The sequence below is a fragment of the Leuresthes tenuis genome, unplaced genomic scaffold (assembly GCF_036924035.1).
Source record: "Leuresthes tenuis unplaced genomic scaffold, fLeuTen1.0.hap1 SCAF_12, whole genome shotgun sequence".
Lineage (NCBI taxonomy): Eukaryota > Metazoa > Chordata > Actinopteri > Atheriniformes > Atherinopsidae > Leuresthes > Leuresthes tenuis.
The window spans coordinates 25,595,204-25,612,752 of NW_027325366.1; the positions used below are offsets into that span (position 1 = coordinate 25,595,204).

General features: G+C 38.8%; 1 protein-coding gene across 2 annotated transcripts in view; it reads left to right on the top strand.

Annotated features, from left to right (window-relative positions):
* The window catches only part of LOC140319577 (ephrin type-A receptor 6-like), a 154,233-nt gene that overhangs the window by 102,400 nt on the left and 34,284 nt on the right, over positions 1-17,549 (top strand). The gene's annotated exons all lie outside the window — the stretch shown is intronic.

The window sequence follows — 17,549 nt, forward strand, 5'->3', positions numbered from 1 at the left end:
AGAAAATAATAATGGTATTTTGAATTCCTGGTACCTAAAATGCCTGTTAACTGCAGCACAGTTTAATGATATTTGTAAGTCCTGCATTTCCTCCGCACCATCACACATGAAGGTGAATGGATGCTATCAGTCAGAAACTAATAGCCATCCCACTTAAAGAGTGTGCATAATATTTTACCATCGTCTGATTTTTTTTGTGTAGCTTTTGCTCTCCCTGCTTTCCTGGAAGACACTGGGGAAACAGCCAAGTAGTGACACATCTAAATTACTAACACCCTAAAGAGGTTTTACCCCTTCATTGTGTTCCCTGTTGAGGAACAAAGTACTTAAGCCCATATGGCGCTACAAGCTTTACTGTTTTATCCCACTAGAATGCCTCTTACCTGTTCTTACTCTTATTTGAACGTGGTCTCTTGTGGCTCAGGGAACATTCTGTCTGCTTTTGAAAACAGAGCATCTGTCTCTTTTAATGCAGAATATTTTACTCAGTGCTTAGTTGAATCACATTTGGCAGCAATTACGAGCCTTTTTGGGTATGATGCAACAAGCTTTGTACACCTGGATTTGGGGAATTTTCTGCCATTCCTCTTTGGAAATGCTCTCAAATTTGGTCAGCTTGGATTGGGACGGTTGATAGATAGCTATTTTCAGGTTTCTCCAGAGATATTTGATAGGGTTTAAGTCCGGGCTCTGCGTGGGCCACTCCAGGACATTCACAGAGTTGTCCCTAAGCCACTCCTGTGTTGTCTTGGCTGTGTTCTTAGGGTCATGTCATTGTTATGTCGGAAGGTGAATCTTCGGCCCAGTCTGAGGTCCTAAGGTTACTAAGGTCCCGCTCCCCCAATTGCTCAGTTTTTCTGGACAACCAGGCAAGTTACGGTTGTGCCAAACAAAAAAAGTTATGAAGGCTACTGTGCTCTTGGCAACTGTCAGTGTAGCAGAATCTTTTTGTAGCCTTCCCCATATCTGTGCCTTGCAGCAATACTGTCTCTGAGCTCTGCAGGCAGTTCCTTTAACCTCATGGCTTCACTTTTGCTCTGATATGCATTGTCACCTGTGAGGCCTTTCATAGAAAAGTGTGTGCCTTTCCAAGTCATGTCCAATCAATTTAATTTGCCAAAGGTGGACTCCAATCAATGATAAGAGAAATGAGAGGCACCTGAGAGGCATTTCAAGTGTTGTTAATGGCAATGTAATATTTCAGTTTTTTCCTTCTAAAATTCTACTTTCACGCTGTCATGATGGGGTTATTGTGATAAAAAAAATATATATTTAAACAACTGTATCATCAGACTGCAACATAACAAAAGGGAAAAAGTGAAAGGGGTATGAATACTTTCTGAATGCACTATATGGGGACCAAACCCAACATCTAACATCTCTAACACAGAGTATAAAGTCTTCTTGTTGGAAGTTAATACAAACATAGACATGGACACAGTTTTAACAAAAACATATTTTGAACTCAAACCATAATTTACCATCTGTTCAAAATCTTTTAAATGACTCCAAGTAAAAGGTGGTAAGAATTACTGATGTTAGTTAATCTTGTTGTTAGTTATATATTTATCTCATTATAAAGTCATATTTGGCACCATATTGTTATGATGCTAATAGTAAGCGAAAGCTTAATGAGATACTGGCACACTAATTTATTTGACATACCACTTGCAGTCATATGTGATTGTCACCTATACTGTATACAACAATTAACCTTCACAATTCTATACTCTCTCTAAAGAAAATAAAGGATGGTTTAAAGGGGAGATTTTCAAAGGAATATTCAAAGGAAACCAAGACTCTGTATGTGGTCAAAAACTTTTCTATGCCTGAGACCAATATGGAACTAAACATCTAATTAGCTATCTATTTTGGGATTATCAAACAGCATGACTTTAACTTTTACAATAAATATTTAAAAGCAACACCTGTGCATTTACTGTTGATACACATCCAGGATGATGCACAGTGGTATGAGTCATATTTATCCTTATGCAACTTCATAGATGTAGGACAAGGACACAGGATGTAGTAAATATGGCAGTTTCATCCTGATGCAACTTGCTGAACAATGCAGAAAGTAAGATCCAAAACAGTGTGATGCAGGATATAAAGATTACCATTCAACATGCAAGATGGCAAAGTCAGGAAATTAGATGTGATGTACAGCCTTACGAAGTACTTGCAGATTTTTGTGAGTTTTTTTGTCAACGTGTCTTTTAATGATTGGTATTACACAAGATTTGTTGTAGGACACCCAGCACAGCCACAGATTTGGATTCTTTCTTTTCTGGTGCATTTCTGTCTGTATGTTAATGTATGAGTTATTGTATTTTTTCACAAACAGCACCTGAGTGCAGAGTAATTACATTTTCTCTTCTCATATTGTTATCCATCCTAGAAGGCAAATCCAACCTGCACTATTACCTTTGAGAATTTGGGGATTTAGGTATGATATTGTGCCTCGAAGATTAGCTTTTCTTCTCTGGATGTATGAATATGAGAGTTAAAGCGGAGCTTATTGATCTGGGGGTTTGAGCTGGAGTGTTTATGGCTTGACTGCATGCATTCACCTGTATTTTAACTTCATCCTGCCTTTTTGTGACTTAGTGAGGCTTTGCAGCACTAGGATGCAGCCTTGCGTCATATTCTCAAACATATCGATGCACATGGTTTAATCACACACACAATAAACACAAAAGTAGTCAAAAGCATGTACACACAAGATGAATAACACTTTCATTTTTGTTACAGAACTTGAGCTGAGTGTATACTCTTCTTTCCTCTTTTTCAATCATTGCCATCCCACCACACAAACACACACACACACATTTGTAGAGAACCTTTGCAGAAAGAATGAAAGCAATAATATGAAGTCAAGAAGTGAGATATTTGCAGAGAGAAAGGAATAAAGTTTGTGTGTATCTGAGTGTGTGTGTTTTGATGTGCACTTGTGTTCATGCCTGCGTGTATGTGTGCATCGGTATGACAGCCTTCAGAGCAGCGGCTCTTGACCGGCTGATTCGCTCCCATCTGAGATCCTCAGTTAGGATTATAAAACCAATCAGCAGATGGTGATTGCTGCAGCCAGCCTGTGATTGGATGGCAACCCTGCTGCTGCCATCAGATGTGCAAAGAGAAAGAGTGAGAGATGAGAAGAACGAGACACGATGAAAGAAAGAGATGAGGAAAGAGATAAATAAAGACAGCCATGGCCAGCAAAGCAGTGGTGGGTGGATGAGAAAAGGAGAAAAAGAGACAGCTAGCGCATGGGATCAAGATCCTCAGTATTTCCCATCAGCCTCCTCCCTCCACATCATATTTAAAACCACAGGCACAAAAAAGCATCCTAAGTGTTCCCGGGATTGTTTACCAGTTTTAAATCTATTTTCTGCTTAAGTGTTTTTCCCACAGCATCTGTCTTTGTTGTCCCAGCACAATCCGTCTCGCAGAATAGTATATAGATATTTATATGCAGCTACTGTAATTTACAAAATCAGTTAGCTTTTCAAAAGTAATGGTGACTTGTTAGATTTCCGTCAAATTATGGAGAAAAAGTGAATAATTAATGTTATGAGCAGGTTATTCTGCATGAAAGCATTACTGTTTAAGAGACTGTACACTGATTCTATATCTATAGATGAGAGTGCTCTCATCCACTGAGTAAAAACACAGACAGGGTAAGGGGAAAAAAGAGGCTGCTGAGATGGAGAGTTAAGAAAAGGATTTTGTTTTATGACCATTAAAGCACTTTTTAGTTTACCACTGAAATGAGAAACCAGGCATCCTAGATACTGCAGCTGTTAAGGATCCTTCTGTGACTTAGGGAAGCGCCTCTTAATCTAACTTAAATTGTACAAATGTGAATATTTCAAAGAAGGACAAATAATGCAGTTGGAAGTCAAGTTATTAACTTTTGCATTCATTAAGTCAGCCCTAAGCTGACTTTGGTGCTCTGCATATGCTTCAGAGTTCACGCCCCAGGGGATAACAGCAAAGAATAGTAAGAAGGGATCACGTGCATCTCATTTGTAAAAAGTAAAACATACAGCACATGTAAAAAGCACAGAGCTGTAAAAATGTTCAACTCACCCCTCAACATGCTATTAACTTAGAGGTAGCTACATAAATTGTTTCAGTCTTTTTGGTTCTGAGGCATAATAGATAACCTGGAACGAGCCCAGTTCTAACAAGGTGAATTGGGCCATTTTGTCACCAATTATAGCAAAGACAGACATACTTCGATTGATAAATTGATTCTCCTGCTATGCTCATATAGTGGGACAAGGAGAGTAGTGCTCCTCGTTTTTTCTTGTAGAAAATAACGAGTATATGTTCTGTACATATAATCATGTAATTTAAGAATGAGAATTGTTTTTCTTCAATGAGCTTAAAAAAATTGTCAGTTACCTGTGTGGTCAATTTACAGTCAGATTCAGCATTAGCGTGAATCACCCTTTGGAGAAAGATGCATCATAATAATGTCCTTTTCTCATCTTCCAAGCCTTGGCCGGCTGGTGCAGCATGCAAAAAACATCTTCTGAATCACCTGAATAGTGCTGTTTTCATCTAATAAGTTGTACTCTTCGTCAATGTCTCCGCCTCTGTCCCATTTCATCAGATATTTCTCATGTCTTAAAAACAACACCATGATTAAGAATATAATCTTGTCACAGATACTCATTCATTGCACTGTGCTGATCCTCAGTAGGCTAACATGCCTTCATGCTCAAGTCAAAGAACCCAACAACTGACCACAAACAAAGGTTTTCGTGGACATTTTCAAGCTCTTTTCTTGCAAGCACAATTCTTGCCTCTGATATAATAAAGTCAATGACATGCCTTGATGACGACAGACCTGTCGCACTGCCTGATGTCATTGCTTACACACTGCAACTCAAAATTGTTCTCACTTCTTGCCCGTGATTTGATGAAAACAACAGAATCCAGTTTAGAGTGCACAGGTGGCACAGGTGAGTTACCATCAGTGGACAGGAGCAAGTACAAGTACAGTTATTTCCTATGAAATTCAGGAGGCAGCTGTGATGGATAAAAAGATTTTTATTTAACCTTTCACGGATGTTTCGGTAAATTTTTATTGCAACATGAATGAGATTGGGGGCTGAGGTCTGTGTCCATTGCTGAAGTAGGGTGTGCATAAAAAAAGCGAGCACTTCACAGTGAAATTTCAGGATCACACAGACGCAGTCTAACTGAGGAGTGCATACTACCAGTTATACACATCTGTTTTTCTATGGCTTACAAAACTGCCACTATTACTGCGAATAGAGTGCTTGAATTTCATTCCTTAGAAAGTATGTCTGAATACAGTATTTGTTGACTGAAACTATTGCTTTTTTCTCCTCAAACACACACAACCTTCTAATGCTACCATCTTCCATCAGCAAGATACTGATGTCCTCAACACACAGACACACACACACAGACACACACACAAAAAAACAAAAAACAAAAGTGAATTTAAGAAATTGGGCTACATCTTGAGTGCTTAGGTTTGAAACAGTTCATGCTTGCAAGAATGTGTGGTCACTCATTTCATTGTCATACAGATAAAGAAAACTTACATTTGGCCTTTGCGAATGGGGAATATGGTGGGTGGTATAACAATTAATTTGGATGTTTACTAAAACATTGTCCAACCAGAGCAGCCCGGTCAAAACTCATGTTGTGCCAGAGGACAGCATACCTGGGCTATGCTGATCCTGCCCCTGCTCAGCTTAAATCCCAATGCCACGTAGTGTCACCAGGAATGTGATGTGAGAGGTGGTGCTGTTGGCTCCGAGGTTGGCAAGACTATGGAGGACGCCTTGTTGACTATAGGCTGCACAGATGGTGATATTCTCACTGTGTTGTCCAGGGACAATCACAATGGCATGGGTGCCAATATTGTTCCTTCCTCTTACCCATATTTGTCTTGTTTAATGCCAGCCTCCTGAATAAAAATATGAATGTGCTGAGTTGTGCAGCACTTGATGAAATATATATGAAAAATATTGCCAGTGCTAGAATCCCAGATTACAGTGCTGTAATGTCTTTACAATGCTGATATTATAGTACATTCGCAGTAAATTACGTATTTGAAGGTTACTATGTCTATGTTTTTTAAAGTATTGCAAATCTGGATTTCTTATGCTATTGTTTGCCAACACAATATAATCCTACAATATGAATGAGGATTCATTGAGATATATGTATATGCTTTTAGTGTTTAATTAATGATAAAACTATGTTGGTGGGACCAGCCCAAACCATAAATGTTCTTAATTCTAAACCAATTGCTTTTCTATGCCTAACCCTGCCAAAAACAGACATTTCAAAGCAAAAGTAAACACAGCCTACATAAACCCAATAAAATGACAATTGAGGAAGCGAGGAATTGAATTGAAGGGTCTGTCACAAGTACTTCCTGCATTGTTTAAGAAGTTATGTGAGAAAAAGCTGTTGCCACTTGTTAAATTAAATCTGGCGTTATGATTGCAGCTTTCCAAACCAACATAGAATTTTAGATTTGAATCCTGTGCCTAATTTAGGGAATTGAGATGTTTTCTGGGTTGTCACCATAGCAGAATTTCAAACTTGATGTCGATACCAAATAGAATAATCAGTACTCAACACCATTTATAAAACCTCAGAGGGAAAAGTGACAAATTTAGGCCTAAATATTTTTGATAAAGAGGACTAACTCTTTAAACTTATTTTTTAACTAACAGCCCTAGCACAAAAAGGAGAACTACTTACATCGACTTCAATGCAACACTTTTTTTTCAATCTACTGCTTTACAGTTAAGTTAATTATTTGGTCATTAACAGAAATTAGCAAATTTCTGTTCTATTTCTGCTGTCGATCCTGAGGGTCACATTCACTTAAGCATTTTCTTTACTGATAATGGGATATGACTCAAATAAATAGTGTGTGGGAGTTTTCCTTTACAGTTTGGCAAATGATTGTTATTTTGACATAAATCCCTCTCTGATAATTAAAGATATTGAAGACTAATATGCAGTACTTTAGCTTTTGTCTTGTATTTAATTGGTTAAAATTTCATTATAAGTGCATTTAAAAAGACAATTTTGTCCATTAAAACTGTTGCAGTGCCCACTATACCTCTTACCTTGTCACTCGTTCCTATTTTGAGTAGACTTGGTTGCAGACTAGTGCAGACAGCACAGACAGGTATCCGTTCCAGTTACAATGCCTGAATAGAAGACCAAGTATCAGTAAAGAAAGAGATATGTTGCTTGTGTGCATAAGAAACCAAGTAAGCCTTGTCACAACAAATAGTCAGCTACAGTCTTGTGCAAATCTTCTAATGACAAGTTCTACGTTACCACAGAAGCCTCTCACACAAGCGGATGCACAAGATTAAAAACCATTACAACACGGTTTCGAAAAATCCGAACAGCCATCACAGCCATACTATTTGCCTTTGACCTGGCTGACATAGATTCCTGATTCTAGAGTCTGTGCTACATATTTTACAGAGTATTTAAACAAATCATGAGAGACGCTTCTGAAAACGATGTCAGACTCAAACTTTCGAAGTTTTCAGAAAACTGGATGAATGGCTGTTGAGAGAAGCAGAGAATAGAAATTCCTCCGTATCCACATAAAGAAGAGTAAGGAAAAAAAGGCATTGCACTAAAACCCATTAGTAAGTTTATCCGCATATTGTGCATTTGTGCATGTGTGTAGATTGAATAAATGTGTGTCTGCAAATTACAATGTTAGCAGGTGTTTGCTCACCATGTTTGTTGGCAGGTTTGTTTAGCTTGCTTCCCATGGGGCCTCATGTGACCCGGGGCATCTGTTGCCCTCTGCCCATTTCCTGCCCTTCGGCGCCCTCTTTTAGCATTGCCCATGACCTGCTGCTACAAGGCCGACTCACAAATACGCATACAAAGAAACACTCAGATTAGGTCAGTTGAATCTGTTGTGGAAAACAACAGATGTTGAGTTAAACTATGAGAATGCAAAGGGTGATGTTTTACGTCTTTCGCACACCACAAATACCAAATGTCTAAAGCTTGGCATATTTTACTTCTGCATTCAGTCAGTCATGGTAGAGGGACACGGTATTGTTACATTCAGATTGTTGTAGATCAAGCAGCATCTAGTTAACACTTTTTGCAGAGGTCTACAAAATGCAAAGAGCAGGTTAGAACGGCCAAATAATCACAGCTGTGCTCAGAAGGAAAACCTGCGCCAAGGATGGCCTTGTATGTGTTCATCTGTATTCAGGTTACAGCATACAAATACTCACCTGCTTGATATGGGTAACATGGGATAAGAGGGCTAGGGACAAAGTCATACAGTTAACTCAAACTTTAGGGACAACAATAGAAGATTAGAATGGATATCTTAGAAAATCGTGTGAACTCTATGGACATTCATGTACGTTTGTGCTATGCAAAATAGCCCCACAGCTCATCTACTGGTATGCAGCGCTATTCCAGGTCCCAGGTAACAACGACAAACAAAAGAGCTATTTGGTCATAATGGGAGTGGTTTGCTACATGGCATAAAAGCTGTTTGATAGATGCAACAATCTGAGTTCCTAATACAATCGCCATTCACAACATGCTGCCAATAGTTTTGGAGATAAGTGGTCATGTACCAGCACATTTAAAAACATTTCACAGTGATCTATTCAATACTCACAGCAGAGTTCAAAATTTTGGGCAGCTTATGAGTTTATGTAATCTCTGTTGAAAGGCAAAATCAACTAAGCTGCTATAACATAACGACAGGTGCTTTTAAAGTCATAGATGCATGAATGCAACACGACACCACGTCATAGTAACAAATATTCAGTGGTTAAAAACTGTTAGATGGGCTGGACAGAATTGGTCACTGTGCTTCTTTTGTTGTCTGATGTCTCCTACATGGCTGCAGTGGAACTCTAGCTGCAATCAACCAGACCTTTGTCGTATGATGGATCTTTGAAAGACCTTCAGTTTTAAGAGGCATCGTTGAGATGCCTGCAATGCACAACATGGTATGTGGTCATACAGTACATCTTATGCCAACTTCTCTTAGTCCCCCAGACATACAGTAAGTCACCTATTCACCAGATGGTGTTAAGAATAGCGATACCCAAAGATTGCTATTCAGCAGTGTTCAGAGCAGGTGGGGAGTTTGAAGGAATAGAGATTCGCTCTTTCTACTCCACAAAATGATTTATGCCTAGACTTTTATCAAGGCGCTTCTCCCTCCTGCAGAGATCATTTCCCCTGACTTCACCTCACAACGGGAACTATTTTAAGCATTGGCTCATTAATACAGAGTGATTGGATTCATTGTTCTGCTATCCTGATGGATGTTCTCTGAAGTTTTCTCTCTCTCAACTCCCACTTCAAACCCCTCTTTCAATCTTTCGGTTGAATTTGCTCCCAAGAATGCAACTCCATTGTCTTCTGAAAGTCAGATAAATCAGTTGCTAGAGCCTTTTGTTGGTTTAGTTCATTTAAATGAAACTGCATTAACCCCACTCCTTCAAACCAGTCATAATGACAGCAGTACTAAGTTCAGTCTCCATAGACCTTTAATAATTTTAACAACCTACATTCTACTAGAGGTTACAGCTACAGTTTCATTCTACTTTCACAGTGTAATCAAATGGACTTCATATTCATTATTAGGCTTACTCTGCCTCTTTAGGCACTCATGTACTCAGCATCAGTTTTTCCTGAGATATTAACCCTTTAATCATAAACAGTTTAAACCATCTGCAAATGTGCCTCCTTTGTTAATACTGATTACCCTGTTTTTTTTTATTTGTTAGGCACCATACTAGCATAAATGACACCAACCTTGCAAAATGGCATTCTGTTTGTTCTGTAGAAAACATGAAACTGTGACCTTTTACTCTTTTATTTAAGTGCAAGTGATGGGCTGAGGCAGGGTTTGCATTTTTCTTTACTGGGTTTATTGTCAACTTGCACACTTTGAGGGCTTTACATGTACATACTCTCCAATATATTCAAGCCTTTTTTCGTGACCTGTTCACACAGCTGTGTATCAGTTGTGTGTTTTATTCCAGGATGGTTGACTTTGACAGCAGGCCTGCGTATACAGTAGATTGGCTCTGCTTGAAATTTGCTCCACGGGAAAGTGTGCTCTGCTGCAGTAAGTGTGCTGTGGGTGCTTCAGCAGGGTCGACTGCTATTTATACTGTACCTCTGCTGCAGTGGCACTTCATTCCTCCACCTATGTACTCCCTCTGGGATAGAAGATGAGAGGAGAATTTGACGCTACAGGAACTATTTTTCTTGATACCCATAATCATAATTTTTGTCTGAAAAGTTGATTCTTTTTTTTCATCCTATCCTATGAGCAGACTGAATTCAATGGAGGGCATACAATGTGTCGAATCAGAAATTTTTGATTCAAAGTGATCATGAAGAATTAATTGAGTTTGGCTATCCACTGCAAATGACTGTTTAATCAGAAAGGTTAGATCATGTGAGATCAAAGAGATATGATAGGAGGCAACCTTGACAAAATATAATTTTAGTTTGTAAAACTACATTTGTGCGAAAGAATGTGCATTTATTAAAACAAATGGGTACCATGTCTCTTAGCTTATTATCCTCGTACATGCAAGAACATTACGCACTTTGACATCCATTTTGGCCTATATCTGTGTCACCTTCCAATACTGAATGCTTGGTTTCAACCATAATGAAGCTTTTAAGTAGAGGCAAAAGAAATGGACAGGGTGTTAAGGACAGGGACCGGCAGGGAAATCAGCTGTCAGCAGCCAGATACTTCCGTTCTTTACATTAATTACTTTTGGGGAAAGAGAGGTGGAGGCCAAATGAGTATTGATTGTAGTGGGCCAGTATTGGGCCAGTTTCACTAGCCTTTCTCACACGTCATTGCCTCTCCACATCCCCATTAAGTGGGAACAAGAGGGATCAGTGGCAAGCTGGAACCTTATTAAATACAGGACCTTAAAGTGTCAGACAGGCTAGCTAGCACATAAGCTGTCTCGACGTGAAAGTAGGCAACACTTCTTTCCACTTTGTATCTGTCTTTTAATCCCCTCTCCACGACTTCAGTGCAGATTGTCAATAAGAGGATAAAAGTTTAAATGCAGTTGGGTATTTGCAAGTCAGATGCTGTCCAATGTCAACTTTGTCCCACTGGATTTCTTTTATTTGTCTTTTGTTTCTCTTTTTCTATTGTTACTTTTCTTACTTCTGTTTTCTCATTCCCAATACCTCACCTTGAAAGCCACAGCAAAAGAGTAAGGATGGCTTAAAGCTCCCCAAAAGGCACCTCTCCTATTCTTCTTTACCTTTCTACCACCACAACTCCTGCTTTTTTTGTGTGTGACTGATGATTTTAATTACCTGTTAACTCCCTGTACTCAGCAGATACACATGATAAATGGTCCACAAGGCTGTTAAAGCCACCATCTGGATGGGGCAAAGGAGTCTTAGGGGCTTTTCTGTGCTGTCATACTAAAGACAGCCACCACAGCAGGGGTGGATTACTGGTGTGCCGAGGGAGAACACAAAACTTCTCCAGTTTAGATTCAGTTGACAGCTATTTAGTGTCAATGAGGGTCACATCCATTTTTCTTCTCTGAGATTTCAAAGAGTGACAAAGTGCCTCCAGAAAAGGAAGCCTATATCCCCTCTGTTGGAAAGAAGATTGCTGTCGAAGATTGTCCAACAAATTGCAGCTCTTTACATTAAAATTGTACTGGAGGAGATGGAGGAAGGAATGTGAAACTGCAATAGAATGGACTCAAAGCACACATTATGTACACATGCACAGGTGGTATGTGGTCCCAATAAGTGGCATGAAAAACATCTGAAGTAAAAGAGCACAGATGCAGTGTAAAGCAGTGCAGACTGGAAATCTTGCATAAATTGCTTTATGAAATAGATGGAAACTTTTCACTACAAAGGAACACCATTCGCAGCAATGCAATCAGTTGTCATTAAAAAAGAACCCCCCTCTCCCCCATCACCACCATGTAAAATGACACAGATTGTCAAAAAAAAAAAAAGAAATCAAGTACCACACAAACAAATCCAGCATATTTCTCCTCCAGTTGAAAACTATCTAAAGCAGCAACAGATTTCCTTCAGGACAGTTTTTAAACTACCCTTAAAAGTATGTTTAGAGGATGTTTGTAAGCTGATTTTGTTCTGACTCTCATTTAAGAAGCACAAGAGATAAAAGAAAGAGACATTTAGAGAAATTCTACTTTGAGATCTTTGTTGTTGTAAATCTTAGGAGAAGATTACAAGTATCCTTTTCACCAATAAAAATATCCAGTGTTATGTTTCTACTTCAGTTTCAATGAGGAACTCACCCTAGATCATATCATTGATTCTAGATTGCAGATTGGTGTGAAACACTTGCCGCAGTCATAAACCCCAGACTCCCTTTGCATGACTTGAAGCAAGGGGGAAAAAAATACAAAAAGCAACTTTCCTCAAGATGAATGAAGCATTATGGTGTAATCTGGTAGTCAGTTTACCTTAGAACATGACATGTTCTCATTCTACCTTCTTAAACGGCCAAGTGTCTATATTTCAGTTTTGTGTATGGATTAAACAGGGATTAAATATCATATTAAAAGAGATGCTAGCTGCTTCACCTGCTACCACTTCATACTAAGCTAAGTTAATTACCTCCAGCACCTAGATTCACACTCAGTGCACAGACATGAGAGATTAGGAACTATCTCTCAGAAAGAAAACTGAGAAAGGAGAACTAGTACATTAGCAAATGCCACATGTGAAAAAAAAAAAAAACAGGCGCATCTCAGATCTTACACATTCAGATGTATTACAGAGTTTTGCTGCTAATTAGGCAACAGCATCAATCATTGTGTTCGCCTGAGCTGTCATTTATTTGAGTTGGATTTCACAGCCACCCCCTGTAATAAGCCCCGCAGTTTATTTGACTGCTGTCTGTGATGTTTGTTGGTGCTTGGAGTTTATAATGCAGAGCACATGACCCACGGTGCATTGGGAGAGACCTCCAGTGTTAATGAAGTGTAATGGTGATAGTCCCCAATGAAGAGCCCATGCCACCTCAGTTTTGTCTCTTGGTTTGTTAGAGCGGCATACACAAAACCACACTCACTTGTAAATTCACACAGACATTACGCATTCAATAACTGTGATGTTCTGATTACTTGGAGCCCCCGTGGTAACCTTGGAGACAGCTCTGAAGTGCTTCTGAAGCACCTTGCTTACTTGCCATTGTGAGGCAGTACTGGAAACGAGACAAGTGGTACTGAACTGAAAAGATTTAAATCAAATTGAATCGAAATCAGGCAAATTGATTTTTTGTGTGTATGCTGTTGTGCACATTAATGTGTTTTCTCCACAAACTCATTGTTCTATTTTCCTATGAAAATGTTCAGTGAAAGACTAGACTGATTCTGACATGAGGTAAACACAACCAGACACCTTGATATTAGATGTATCAACACGACATTTGTAAACAAGAGCTCCCACATTGTGTTTATGTGTTTCTATTGCACTCTATCTCTTTATCAGCATTAAATCAGTGGAGTGTTAGGACATCATTTAAGCGCTCTCACAGCATCAATACTGGCACTATTGATTTTTTTTTAAAACAGTTAATGGATGCCTTTAGGGCAGGAAAGCTAATTAAAATCATATGCAGGTCAAGCTCATTTAAAGACTCCCCATTAGTTTATGTTGAGCTTAACCACGCTTGACTGAAAAATCCATCCACAGGGCATCATAATTGACTGGTGTTTCTAATGGCTTTCCAGTTTGCCTTCATCCCAGAGAAAGATAGGGAGTTCCTCTGGCAAATTTCATGCAGGAGCTTTAATAACCCTCATACAGAATCATTAAAGACAATTGACGTGGGTCTTGTGTCCTCAAAATATCTTGTTGGTGCCTGGAGAAAGCGTTGTGTTTTCAAAGACAGGAGGTCTTTTGGAAACAAACAATATATATCTCTGCCTTTCACAGAGAGATGAACATGATGCATTTATAATGAGGCATTCTCGTCCACACTCAAACAAATTATAAAAAACAAACTGCATCTGTGGGATACGTTCACAATGAGCTTGGAAAACCATCCGGAGGTGAAGTTAACCTCAACAAAATGACATGTACCTGATGGTGTGATCAGCCGCAGAAATCAAATAAAGACATTTGAATAACATAAATCTTCCTGTGTGGATCATTTAATAAAGGAACATTTGAGTGTTGTGTCATGTTGGGCTCTATTTTGACATTCAGGCAGAGGTGCCACATTTCTGCTGGCAATAATTTTCTTCCGGACGGACAATGGTCTCCACAAAACATATTGTTCTTACACATGCCAGATATCAACTCTTTAGTGTGTGTGTGTGCGTGTGTGTGTGTGTGTGAAATCATGTGAGGCTTGCTCCTGAGGGCTGATATGACTCTGTGAGTCAGGGGGAGATTAAATCTAGGCTGTATTTATTGTTTCCTATCAGGGGCCAATATGCTAACAGCAGATGCCGACTATCTTGCTGTGTCTTAGTTGGATGGCTCCACAACATGACTCTCACCACAAACCGCATCGCCCTACCGCTACCATTGGGCCCAAATAGCATAAGCAACAGAGGAAAGCTTGCCTTGTCACAGCTTCAACAGAGTGGTTTATTAGACAGAGTTAGATCGGATAAAATCCCCCTATGATAAATTTCCTCTGCTATCACAGATAGATGGGGAAAAGGAGTAAAATGGTCATAGAGGTAATATGTAATAATAACACACAATAAGATGTCAGAAGCTTTGGTTTATTTTATTTCCTGAAAAGCAGGGCTTTATTTTCTACTTCAGCTACCATATCATTTTCTTCTTCTTTTTTTCTATTGAAAATGTATTCATATGCATGCATGTAGGCACACACACACATCCTGCCCTTTTAGTTTGATGATTATGCTAATATAATATGTTAATATAAAATATAAGCTGTTCCAAGTCACGCATGACATTATGCTGTTTGGGTTTCACATAGCATTTCACTAACTACCAAAGTTTTAATGCCTATTAAAGTGGTGGTTATTAAGGAGAAGCCAAGCATTGAAATGCATTTAATGGATGCTGCAAAGTACACTGTTGTGCTCTATCCATATTTCATCGGTCATCAAGTTTGGATTCTGTCTGAATTATTTGAGTTTTTGGCTGCTTGATGATTACATGTTACGGTGTTCGCTACAATAATCCTGATTTAGTCAAGTGAATTATGGTCAACTTGTGTTGGTTTTTTTAAATCCAACAACAAAAAATTTTTTAATCGATTCAATCCCACTATTCCAAACACATAAGTTTGTTGATGTTTTAGAATCTCAATGTCTCTGGCAATGATTTGTATCCACATAAAACCTGCTCCAGAGTATGTATGTTTGTTTCAAGTTTTGGATTTTTGGATTGGAGTTTTGGATTAAATCATGTGGGAAAAGTGGGATCCTTTCAAAAAATCTTGTCCTCACATCCCAGAGAGCAAACTCTGACTTAAAGAACATTTTGAGCATTGTCAGGCAGAAGTATTGAGAGTTGATGTCTTGCACTGTAACAAAACCGAAAGCGCTGACAATTGGATTGTCAAATAACTGATAGGAAATCATGAATTCATCCATCGTCTTAAAAGTTGGTCAGTTTACTACAATTTAGATGTTGGCTTTTTAGTGGTCAAATTTAACCACAATACAATGTTAACTTAGTGACTTTTTTTTTGCTTTTAATCCACTGAACATTTGAACCACCATGGATTTTATTTATCACTAAAATCAGCTCATTTGTTGAATTAACAACTCATTTAATATCCAAACATGTTGTGCACCGAAGCTTTGCATTTACAGAAGAACACAATGCAGGATGTGCATTGTGTTGTTGTGGAAACCATGCATTAGTTGTTGATGTGGAGCGGGCTCTAAATTAAGTTTTTATATATTATATACATTTCTTGATTTGCCAAAAAGTCTGTTCTGTGCTGCTCTAACATAGATTAGAAAATGAAATAATCTAGGTCTTTATATCAGAGAATATTCAGTTAATGAAAATTCACTTTTATATTTTCAATGGCTAGTTTAATTTCCACATGATTATAGGACAGCATCGGAGCTAAATGCACCTCTTATAAAGAATTGTGTGCAGCTGTCATCACAAACAGGAGACATACTAATTTTCACAACCAACAATTTTCTGGCAGCATTTCTCTATCTTATGTTTTTTTTTTTTCCTATCCTTGATCATTTCAGTAATTTTCAGTCCTCTCCATTTGTAGAAACTGTTCTGCCAATTAATGAAGTGTCACACGATCGACTTGTCTTCTGCATAAGAAGCATCAGATAAGACATAAAACACCCAATTTATCTGCCCAAAGAGGAGAGCCTGAATTAAGACGCACCATAACCGCATTTATAGTACTTGTTATTTCTGACTTGAGTTCTTATTTTTACCGAGCCAGTAACTTAAAGAAAGTCTGGTTGTGTTGAATTTTCTTCCAGTGCTGAATGTAGAGGGAGTTTTGAAAGATGCAATCAAAGGACAAAGAAAATAGAAAAAGAGTTGTTTCCATCTTCTGTCAAACTAGTAGCACTGGTTTCTCAGCACCTGGCTAACAAGCTCAGACCCCCACAACTCATAACTCATCTTGTGTAACACCTGACCCCTCCATTCACCTCCCTAATGAAGTCCCACATCCTTAATCTCCATCCTGGATCCCTCACTTTTCCCCCAAACCCAAAGCTTCCAGCTTCTGTTACTCAGATTCAATCAGTGTGAGTGCGGAAAACTGCTTCCCTCAGGCACACTATTGTAAAACAATGGGGAAAAAGTAGAGTGAGCGTTATCATTTCACTTTGAATACACATGAGAGAAGTCAGCCTGTGTTTTCTCTCCAGTCAGCTCTGTAATATTAGATGAAATATTGTACATTAATGACTCTCAGGGCACTTACATCTGCTGACCTCTCTTGGAAGCTCAATGCAATTATTTAGCCAGGAGAAATAAAGGGAGCAAAGCTCATACAATGCAGCCAGAGAAAAGAGAATATGGCTTGTTCAACTTATCTTCAGTTAAAAGTAGATCATGTGAGAGGGGAGAGAGGCTTTTCACACCGACTTGAAAAGCCCATTTTGAAATAGAATGTTGGAGTGTGAGCTTGGCTGTGTGATAATTATCACTAACAAGCGAGACAGCTGTCAACACTGCCAAGTCCCCTATGCACTGTACAGTAAAGTCTCTCCATATAGCAGATGTGCTGCTGAGATGCTTCTCATTCTGTATTCAGCGAACGTTCTTATCTCTCTGACTGCTCACTGGGGTCATCTGGTCCCAGACAACCAGAGTGAGAGTCTACAGGAACAATGGTGTTTCTGTGAGGCTGTTCTCAGAGTAAAGGTAGTGAAATTGTAACCTCATAACACAATGTTAGCATGCTGCTGCTTAGCTGAAATTCATAATAATGGTGGCTGATGACAAACAACATTAAACAAAACTGAGTCAGCAACTTCATCTAATTAACATCTTCCTCATTAATGTATTCT